The sequence below is a fragment of the Rhincodon typus genome, chromosome 35 (assembly GCF_021869965.1).
Source record: "Rhincodon typus isolate 14 chromosome 35, sRhiTyp1.1, whole genome shotgun sequence".
Taxonomy (NCBI): domain Eukaryota; kingdom Metazoa; phylum Chordata; class Chondrichthyes; order Orectolobiformes; family Rhincodontidae; genus Rhincodon; species Rhincodon typus.
The window spans coordinates 24,751,080-24,760,592 of NC_063366.1; the positions used below are offsets into that span (position 1 = coordinate 24,751,080).

General features: G+C 39.3%; 1 long non-coding RNA gene across 2 annotated transcripts in view; it reads left to right on the plus strand.

The window, feature by feature from the left end:
• LOC125487045 overlaps window positions 1–7,064 on the plus strand; it is a 38,430-nt gene extending 31,366 nt beyond the window's left edge. For both annotated transcript variants that reach the window (XR_007265621.1, XR_007265620.1), the window contains one exon: window positions 4,924–7,064. This is a non-coding gene — a long non-coding RNA (uncharacterized LOC125487045). The remainder of the gene's footprint in view (window positions 1–4,923) is intronic.
• Window positions 7,065–9,513: the final 2,449 nt, after the last annotated feature.

A 9,513-nucleotide genomic window follows, 5' to 3' on the forward strand; every position in this document is an offset into this window, starting at 1 on the left:
CTTGCTAACCCTGAACACTTCTGTGGTGATTGTGATTTTCCTGAATACCTCTCTCCATTTCACTTCCTGATTTGTAGCTGCTTCTGGGGTGTTACTTGTATTGTTTATGGTGAAGCCTGTTGAAAAACATCTGTTTTATTAAGCTTGTGAGCGCAGAGTTTTTTTTGATAGAAGCGGGCGGTGCGGGGTTGGGGATGATGAGGTTGGAGGCTGTGGGTAAGAAGGGTCTAGGCCTGAAACGTCAGCTTTCCTGCTCCTCTGAAGCTGCTTGGCCTGCTGTGTTCATCCAGCTCTACACCTTGTTATCTCAGTTTTATTAAGCTACCATCTCTTTACTTTCCAGTTCTTCAAATTCACTTTCTATGGACCACTGCTCACTTCTTTAACTCTTTTCTTTTTACTGATAGAAGCTTTTACTATGTGCTTCTATATTTGTAGTGAGCTTTCTCTCATAGTCTAATTTTAGTCAACTTTTGCTGTTCTTCATATTCTGACCAATATTCTGACTTTGCATAATTATATGCCTTTTCTTTAAGTTTGATGATACCTTTAACTTTTGTTTTAGCTAACCATGGATAGTGGGTCCATTCCTTGGAAATTTTTGTATTAATTGGAATGTATTTATTCTGAAATGTCCCCTGAAAATATCTGCCACAGCATCTCATTGACCTTTCTATTAACCGTTTTTGCCAAATTACTTTATCTAACACTAACTGTATAATGCCATCATAATTGCTTTTTAGATTTCAAAAAAAAACTGTCTTGGATCCACTCCTCTCTCCCTCAAACTGAATGTAAATTTCAATCATATTATGTAATCAGTAAGCTTCGCATTGTCAGGAAGCAGAGATCACATCCGGACAGGGACACAGCCCGATTGAGTATATTGTTTGGGAAATTTGGTGCAGAGGGGAAGAGGTACTTTTTGTTTGTAGTTTTTGGTTCATAATTTGTAAGGTTATTTTTTAACCAGGATAAATTGAAACCCAGGATTGGGGCCCAACATAAAAGAAAGAGGGACATCACAGGAAAAACATAAGTTCATTGGTTGGTACGAGCTATTAATTTGACTATTTTTTACATTTATTATAGCTTTCAAATTGAAGGTAAATCGGGAAAATATTTACAGGTTACAAGATAAAAGACCATTAGGAACATTTTAAAAATCAAATTAAGAACTGAGTAAATAAAACAGAGTTGCAGGGCCAGGCAATGTGTTGTACCTGCATGACGGAGAAGCTGGTGGACCTCATTGTGGGTCATAGTGACGACACCTGTAGCAAGTGTTGGCTGTTTGAGGAATTCTGGCTCAGATTTGGTGTGGTACAGTGGCTCAGTGGTTAGCACTGCTGTCTCACAGCAACAGGGACCTGGGTTTGACTCCAGTCTCGGGCAACTGTCTGTTTGGAGTTTGCGTGTTCTCTCTGTGTCTGTGTGGGTTTCTTCCAGGTGCTGTGGTTTCCTCTCACAGTCCAAAGATATGCAGGCTAGGTGAATCATCAGGCTAAGTGAATCATTCATGCAAAATGTAGAGTTACAGGGATTGGATAGGGAAGTGGGTCTGGGTGGGATGTTCTTTGGAAGGCCAGTGTGGATCCAATGGGCGTGCTTCCACACACTAGGGATTCTTTGAGTTGATGAGCTGGAGTCTGAGCTTCGGACACCACAATGCATCAGGGAGGAGTAGAGTTACCTGGACATTGTGTTTTCACACCCCTTTGATTAACTACTTCGTATTTGGTCAGTGGTCAGAAACAGGAGGGTGTGACTATGAACGAGGTAGGTAGAGGGATCCAGGAGGTAGTGCTGAAGGAGCCTCCGCCCTGAGCTTGTCTAACAGGTTTGAGATTCTTGCTCCCTATGTGGATGAGAGTGGGGTCTGTAGTGAGGATGAACAAATTGACCAGAGCACCATGGCCCAGGGAGCCACTCAAGATGGGATGAAGAAACAAGAAAAGTAGCTTTAATCGGTGATAGTACAGTCAAGTAAATAGACATTATTCTCTGTGGCAAAGATTGAGAGTCCTGAAGGCCTGGTGCCTGAGTTCAGAAAATCTAACCTGGGCTGCAGAGGAACTTGGAGTGGGAGGGGAAATGGAAAGATCCAGTTGACATGTTCCAAATAGGTAGAATGAGGAAACATGTTCTGCTGAGGGAATATGAGCAGCTACGAGCTAAATTAAAAATCAGAACCGTAAAAGTAATAATCTCCAATTACTACTCGAGCCATGAGCAGTTGGAACAGGGTCAACATGATTAAAGAGGTAAACATATGGCTCAAAGGTTGGTGTTGAAGAAATGTGTTCAAATTCATGGGACATTGGCATCAGTACTGGGGAAGGAGGGAGCTGTTCCAATGGGATGGGCTCCATGTGAATCATGCTGAGTCCAGAGCCCTGGCAAATTGCATAACTAGGGCTGTGGATAAAGCTTTAAACTGCATAGTGGCATGTGGAGTTCAATTGCATGGAAAATTGTGGAAAACTTAAAGGAGGTGGGCTCAGCAGGGGTTATTAAACTTAACAAAACAAGTGAAAGGACAAAGAGTATGGAAAGGGTCAGGTGCAGCAGATGTGGAGACAACTATGAGAAGGGGGCAGTCAATGCAAGACTTGTACTTAATTGCACATAATATACAAAATAAGTTGTACTGTTATGAATGTCCTTAATATATTCTCCTTTGAGTACCTGGTTTCTAAGGTGAAGGAGAATAGCGTGTTGTTTCTTTGTTCTGAGAAAATCTGACTTTGTATTTTGAAAAGAAGGTCAGAAAGTAATTTTGAATGCTGAGTTCAAAACCTCATTTATAAGAAGTCATTCAGTTTCAGCTAAATGACCAGCAAGCCACAGGGAAGATAATTGTTAATGTGTTTGGTAACTTGGGTTTACAGCTCAGACAGAGAAGCAAGGTGTTTTTTTGTGATCTCACTTCATGTTGTTATTGAGCAAGTCAGATCTCAGACTGATTTCTGGTCTTATAGATCCTATTTTGATTGTTTGTTTGGTTTTGGTATAAATCAGGCGATGATTTACACACAGTGCTACAAATTTGATTTTAACCATAAACAGAAGTTTATTGTGTGAAAAACGTGAAGATAAAGTAGAATAAACCAAAATATTTTTACATTACACAAGTTTGAAGGTTTCAAAATGGATGGTAAACTAACATAATAACATAAATGATTCCTACATAAAAGAAAAACACAGACTACAATATACTGGGCAAGGGAAATGTGAAAGATCTGATAACAAAATACCCTTACAGACACTCAAGGTTCAGTGAAGTTTATTTTCACACTAAAGCTTCTTGCTCAGCTAATATGACTGTAATTGGTTTCTTTTCAGCAAAATTCAGTGCATTCATACAATGTTATTTTCTTTAGTTAATTTATCTCACCAAATCCCTTAAAACAAACTGCTAACTCAGCTCACTCATTGCTGAACATGAGTTCCTTCAGCTCATATCTTCAACAGCCTTGCTGAATGTCTCACTAACTTCTCGCATAGGGTTTGATTTAGTTCCCAATCTGGATAATCCAATTTTCTTCTAATTGTGTCTTTATACAACTGAAGTTAGACTCTCATAGCTTCAAATAACCTCTTCAGGATTTCAGCCAGATATTTCTGATCTGGAACTTTCACACTAAAATGCTTACACTGAGGTAATCTATTTCTTAATAGTTCGAAACAATCTCTGTCTTTCGTAACAATTGTCTCATACATTGAGTTCAGCCACAATCTCAGCAAAAAAGAATATCTTCAAACTATGTGTATTTAACCCAAGTCAAAAAGTCCCAGTATCTTTTAGCTGAAGTCTCATGAGCATCAATGTTTGTTCTGTTTGCTCGTAAAACTTTCCTGATATAAGTAAAACTCCATTAGCCTCCAAAACCGATCTGTCTCATACTGTGTTTTTGAAAGACATTACCATGGTGACAGAAATGCCTGCAAGTTAATTGGTAAAGCTCTTCACACGTACAGAAAATTCACAGTTCAAAATCCAAATGTACAAATTAAGTAGTTAAAAATATAGCAGTTTGTAAACCATGCATCACAGAGCCATAAGTAGTTCATGCAGGAGATGCAAACCATAGCAGAAGAGTATGTAGTTAACAGTCTCCAAGCAGTCAGGTGGGAGACCAGTTCTGAGTGGCTTAGAAGTTAGTGAGACATTCAGCAAGGCTGTTGAAGATATGAGCTGAAGGAACTCATGTTCAGCAATGAGTGAGCTGAGTTAGCAGTTTGTTTTAAGGGATTTGGTGAGATAAATTAACTAAAGAAAATAGCATTGTATGAATGCACTGAATTTTGCTGAAAAGAAACCAATTACAGTCATATTAGCTGAGCAAGAAGCTTTAGTGTGAAAATAAACTTCACTGAACCTTGAGTGTCTGTAAGGGTATTTTGTTATCAGATCTTTCACATTTCTCTTGCCCAGTATATTGTAGTCTGTGTTTTTCCTTTATGTAGTAATCATTTATGTTATTTTGTGAAAAGGTACATTGGCAGATTCTTGCAAATACGTTTAGTATGCTATGAAATCAGCTGATGTTGTTATTGAACAAGTCTGATCTCATACAAGTCTGGCTTGGTAGATCATATTTCATTTTAATTTAACAAGGTGGTCTTTCACTGAAACACAAACACAGAATGCTGCAGATTTGGTTTTAACAATAAAACAGAAGTTTATTACACAAAGTAAAAGAAGATAAATTCAACACAACTTTGAAGATTTCAAAATACACGGCAAACTACAATATTTTATCTATCCTAACAGCACACCTTTATTATATTCAAGAAACAGAGGGAATTCTCTTCTCTGTCACGCCTACAGGTACTTTAACAGTTGCTTTTAATATCTGTTTGTGTTTTTCTCTTGTTTTTTTTTTCTTCTCTTTTCCTTCACTTACCTCTTGTCCTCAGCTCATATGATAATGGTGGCATCAAGGGATCCCAATGCAGATCATGGCAGCAATGAATGAGCCCAGCATGGATCTCATGGTAACAGCAATGGGCCCAGCGCAGACCTTGTGGCAGCAGCAAGTGAGCCCAAAATGGACTCGTTTGAGATCTTACTTACTTTTCTGGAGCACGCATGGGACCTAGCATCGGAATTGGCGGCTGCTACATCAGTGGAGGTGACAGTGGCAAAAGATGGCACCTGAGGATCGGCGATTTCTTTGTTCGTTGGGTCTGGCGCTGGTGGTGGCAAAGCAGCGGTGGAAGGGAATCACAGTGATGTCAACAAGATGGGCCCAACAGCAAGAGATGTGACTCTGACGTTGGTGAATCCAGTGCAAGCGGCGGCAAGGTTGTGGTGAAGCAGAACTGGCTCAGCAGAAAATGATGGTGCCTGAAGAATGGTAACTTTAACGTTGGTTGGGTCCGATGTAGACAGCGACGAGGCAGTGGAGGAGGGATGGCAGCGCACGCCTTGCTGATGATGATTTGGCTAAGGACTGATAGACGCTCTTTAAGCTATGTCTTTCTATTACTTTCTTATTTTTAAACTATTCAAAATGGTGCTGGATCATGGCAACAGTGGAAAAGCTTTTCACTGTATTTTATTGTTGTTCTCACTGTAAAATACACATAACAAGAAAAAATAATTCAAACCCTGCAAGGAGGAGCTGCAGCCAAGATGATTGACCTCCAATGATTGCAATCATCTTCTTTTGAACTCAACTTCTAATGATCCCAGCTGATGGTAACTTGTACAAGACAGATTCCAGAGTGAAACCTGGCTTGATAGACTGTGAATGTTATTTTTAATTTGATTTTACAAATTAATTCAGTCACTTGCAATGTATGGTGTACAACATATATTTTTAATATCATTTATTTTAGTGTTTGTACTTTGAACGAGTTGAACATGGATTTTGGTCTGTGTATGAAGGAGTTTCTGTATTTTCTAGAGCTTAAAAAAAGTATGAAAAGTTTCCTGGAATGTAATGAAGTTTTGTTTGTATTTGGATTAGGGAAAACATGGCATGGAAGTCATTTTGGTTTCCATTTTCAGATATCCTGATGAAAGTTAGATGTGCAAAACAATTTCTCCTGAAGAAAGGAGATAGTCTAGAACTAAAAAAGTAGGTTACCTCGGTATGAAGAGTTTAGTTTGAAAGTTCCAGATCAGAAGTGTTTTCTTAGAACCCTGAGGGTATATTTGAAACTGAGAATATCAAAGATCAGTTGTCTGAGCACTCAAGGAAGAGGCTATCAAGTTTTCAAGACAACAATATTGTAGTAATGTTAAACCAGAAGTAGGGTTTATTTCACACACTGTTAGATGCAGGGGCAATCTCATACCACAGGCACACTTACAAACATATAAAGTGTTATAGAATCAAAATGGATAAAGATTCAATTATTCATAACTTTAACTCAAATTAATGAAGGGACATCAATTTATCAATTCCCTGGCTTTTAAAATGGAGTCCAAAAGCCCAAAATTAGATTTGGCCCTCTGAAATTTATTTGTGTGAATGGTTGATTGGCTAGCCAGTAATTGAAGAATTGTAGCAAGTTTTTTCTCTTTCATAATCCTTTTGAAGTTCTTCCGAGGAAGTTCTGCAGCAATGTGTCTTCTGTCTCACTGTTTGGAGAAATGTGTTTTTACTTGTACAGTGCACAATACAGATTGGTGAGTGCATTTTACAAACCAGAAGCTCTTGCTTTGTAGCCCAAAGATGGGTGCTTTGATTTTGTCAGTAGTAGTTATATAGAAAAGTGCTAACTTCTTTTGCCCACTATTTCAAAATAATGTAGTAAAAAGTCATACTATGGGGGTTATGTGACCAAGCTTCTTGGAGACGAGAACCAGTTACCATTGACAAAAAGGTCTGCATTGCAGGTAACCAACTATCTATTACCCATTTCACTGGTTAAATGGAAAGTTAATAATATATTGCCTTGTAAAATCGGTATAACTACTTTGTAAGGGATTGTCTTGGAGACAATAATCTCTGTAGAAAACTATAACACAATTCACTGAACACAGTGTGTCCTTGTTTGAGGACATCAAGCAAGTTTTTCAAATAAACATTTCATCTTTTGTAGAACAACTCAGTAGCTCTTCACTTGCATCAGCCCATTTTATTTTTGAAATTTCTCTCCTTTCAAACAACTTTTATACTTGTCTCTTTTCAGCAACAGTTTTTGTTGAGTGTTAAATTGCATTAAGGTAGACACGTTCCCAGGGCCAGACGGGATCTATCCCAGGTTGCTGGGAAGGACAAGGGAAGAAATAGCTGGGGCATTAGCAGATATCTTCACATCCACCTTGACCACACGTGAGGTTCCAGAGGACTGGAGATTAGCCAATGTTGTTCCCTTGATTAAGAAAAGAAGCAGGGATAATCCAGGAAATTATAGACCGGTGAGCCTGACATCTGTGGTGGGGAAGCTCTTGGAGAAGATACTGAGGGACAAGATATATGCACATTTGGAAGAAAGTGGACTAGTTTGTGACAAGTAGCATGGTTTTGTCTGGAGAAGGCCATGTCTCACCAACCTGATCAAATTTTTTGAAGAGGTGACAAAGATAATTGATGAGGGATCAGCTGTGAATGTCATTTATATGGACTTTAGTAAGGCATTTGATAAAGTCCCACATGGCAGGTTAGTACAGAAACTAAAATCACGTGGGATTCGGGGTGGGCTGGCTAGATGGATACAATACTGGCTTGGTCATAGAAGACAGAGGGTAGCAGTGGAAAGGTGTTTTTCAGAATGGAGATTGATAACTGGTGGTGTTCCACAGGGATCAGTCTTAGGTCCTCTGTTTGTAGAATATATAAATGATCTTGGGGAAAATGTGGGTGGACTGATTAGCAAGTTTGCAGATGACACGAAGATTGGTGGAGTTGCTGATAGTTCCAACGATTGTGAAAGGATAGAACAGGATATAGATAGATTGGCAACTTGGGCACAGAAATGGAGATGGAGTTTAACCCAGACAAATCCAAGGTGATGCATTTTGGAACATCAAATTTAGGTGTGAATTATACTGTTAATGGCAGAACCCTTAGGAACATTAACATACAGACGGATCTGGTCGTGCAGGTCCACAGTTCCCTAAAAGTGGCAACACATGTGGCCAAAGTTATTAGAAGGCATATGGCATGCTTGCCTTCATTGGCTAGGGCATGGAGCACAAGAGTTGGCAAAACATGTTGTGGCCATATAAAACCCTAGTTAGGCCGCATTTGAAGTATTGTGTGCAGCTTTGGTTGCCACATTACCAGAAGGACATGGAAGTTTTGGAGAGAGTGCAGAGAAGATTCACCAGAATGTTGCATGGTCCTGAGGGCATTGGCTATAAGGAAAGGTTAAAAAGACTAGGACTGTTTTCACTGGAAAGATGGCAGCTGAGAGGAGACCTAATAGAGGTCTACAAAATTATGAGAGGCATAGATAAAGTGGATAGTCAGATGCTTTTTCACAGGCGTGAAGTTTCAATTACAAGGGGGCACAGGTTCAAGGTGAGAGGGGCAAAGTTTAAGGGAGATGTGCAAGGAAAGTTTTTTTCACAGAGTGGTAGGAGCATGGAATGCACTGCCAGAGGAGGTGGTGGAAGCAGGCACGTTGGTGACATGTAAGAGGCACCTGGTTGATTACATGAATAGGGAGGGAATAGAGGGACACGGACCAAATAAAGGCAGAAGATTTGTTTTTTTTTGGCTTAGTCAGGGCCTGATGATTAGCACAGGCTTGGAGGACTGAAGGGCCTTTTCATGTGCCATACTTCTCTTTTATTCTTTTGTTCTTTGTTTTTGAGTGGATGCTGCTCCAGAGCAAATTATTATCAACATAGCATTTGACAGGTACATTTTTCTCCAATTGGCCTTTATATTCCATCTCCTTTAAGATATACAAAGTACATAGCCATGAATATTGCTTCTTTAGCTACTCTTTTTACTTTTGCTTCCCAAGCTGAGGACAACATGTGTAATTTCTCCTCACACAAAATAAAATGAATCCTACTTTTCTTGAAAACCCATTGGGAAGACAGCATGTAAGGCATTGCTAAAAAATTATTAATTTCATCCTTTCTGAGTCACCCAGGGCTGGATATCTGAATGAATGCTATTTTAAATGTAATTTTATTAATGTCTTATTCATTTTTAGAGCTTCTCCAAAAGTAGTGTACTTTGACATGGTAATTTACAAACTTGATCAGCCTGCTCAGGAGTGTAACACTTTTGGAGGAGGTGGAACTTGAACCAAGGTCTCTACCATCTCAGTTATAATCTGTCCCAACTCCTGTGCAAGATAGTGGCAGAGTAAGATTTTCCAGCCAGTGCTCCTCTGCTTTGCCTGTTCTTTTTTCTTTCTTTTTTGGATTGTTGTTGGATTGGGGTCTGGCATGGGCGGTCAGACCACTTATGGAAGTCCTGGCTCTCAGCTACTGCAATGTGTTTGTTTATATGACTGTTATGACAATCCTTTTTAACTATGTCTTATTTCTGCAAAGTAATGCAACTACTTTTCTTTTTTATTCTTCTTTTGTAT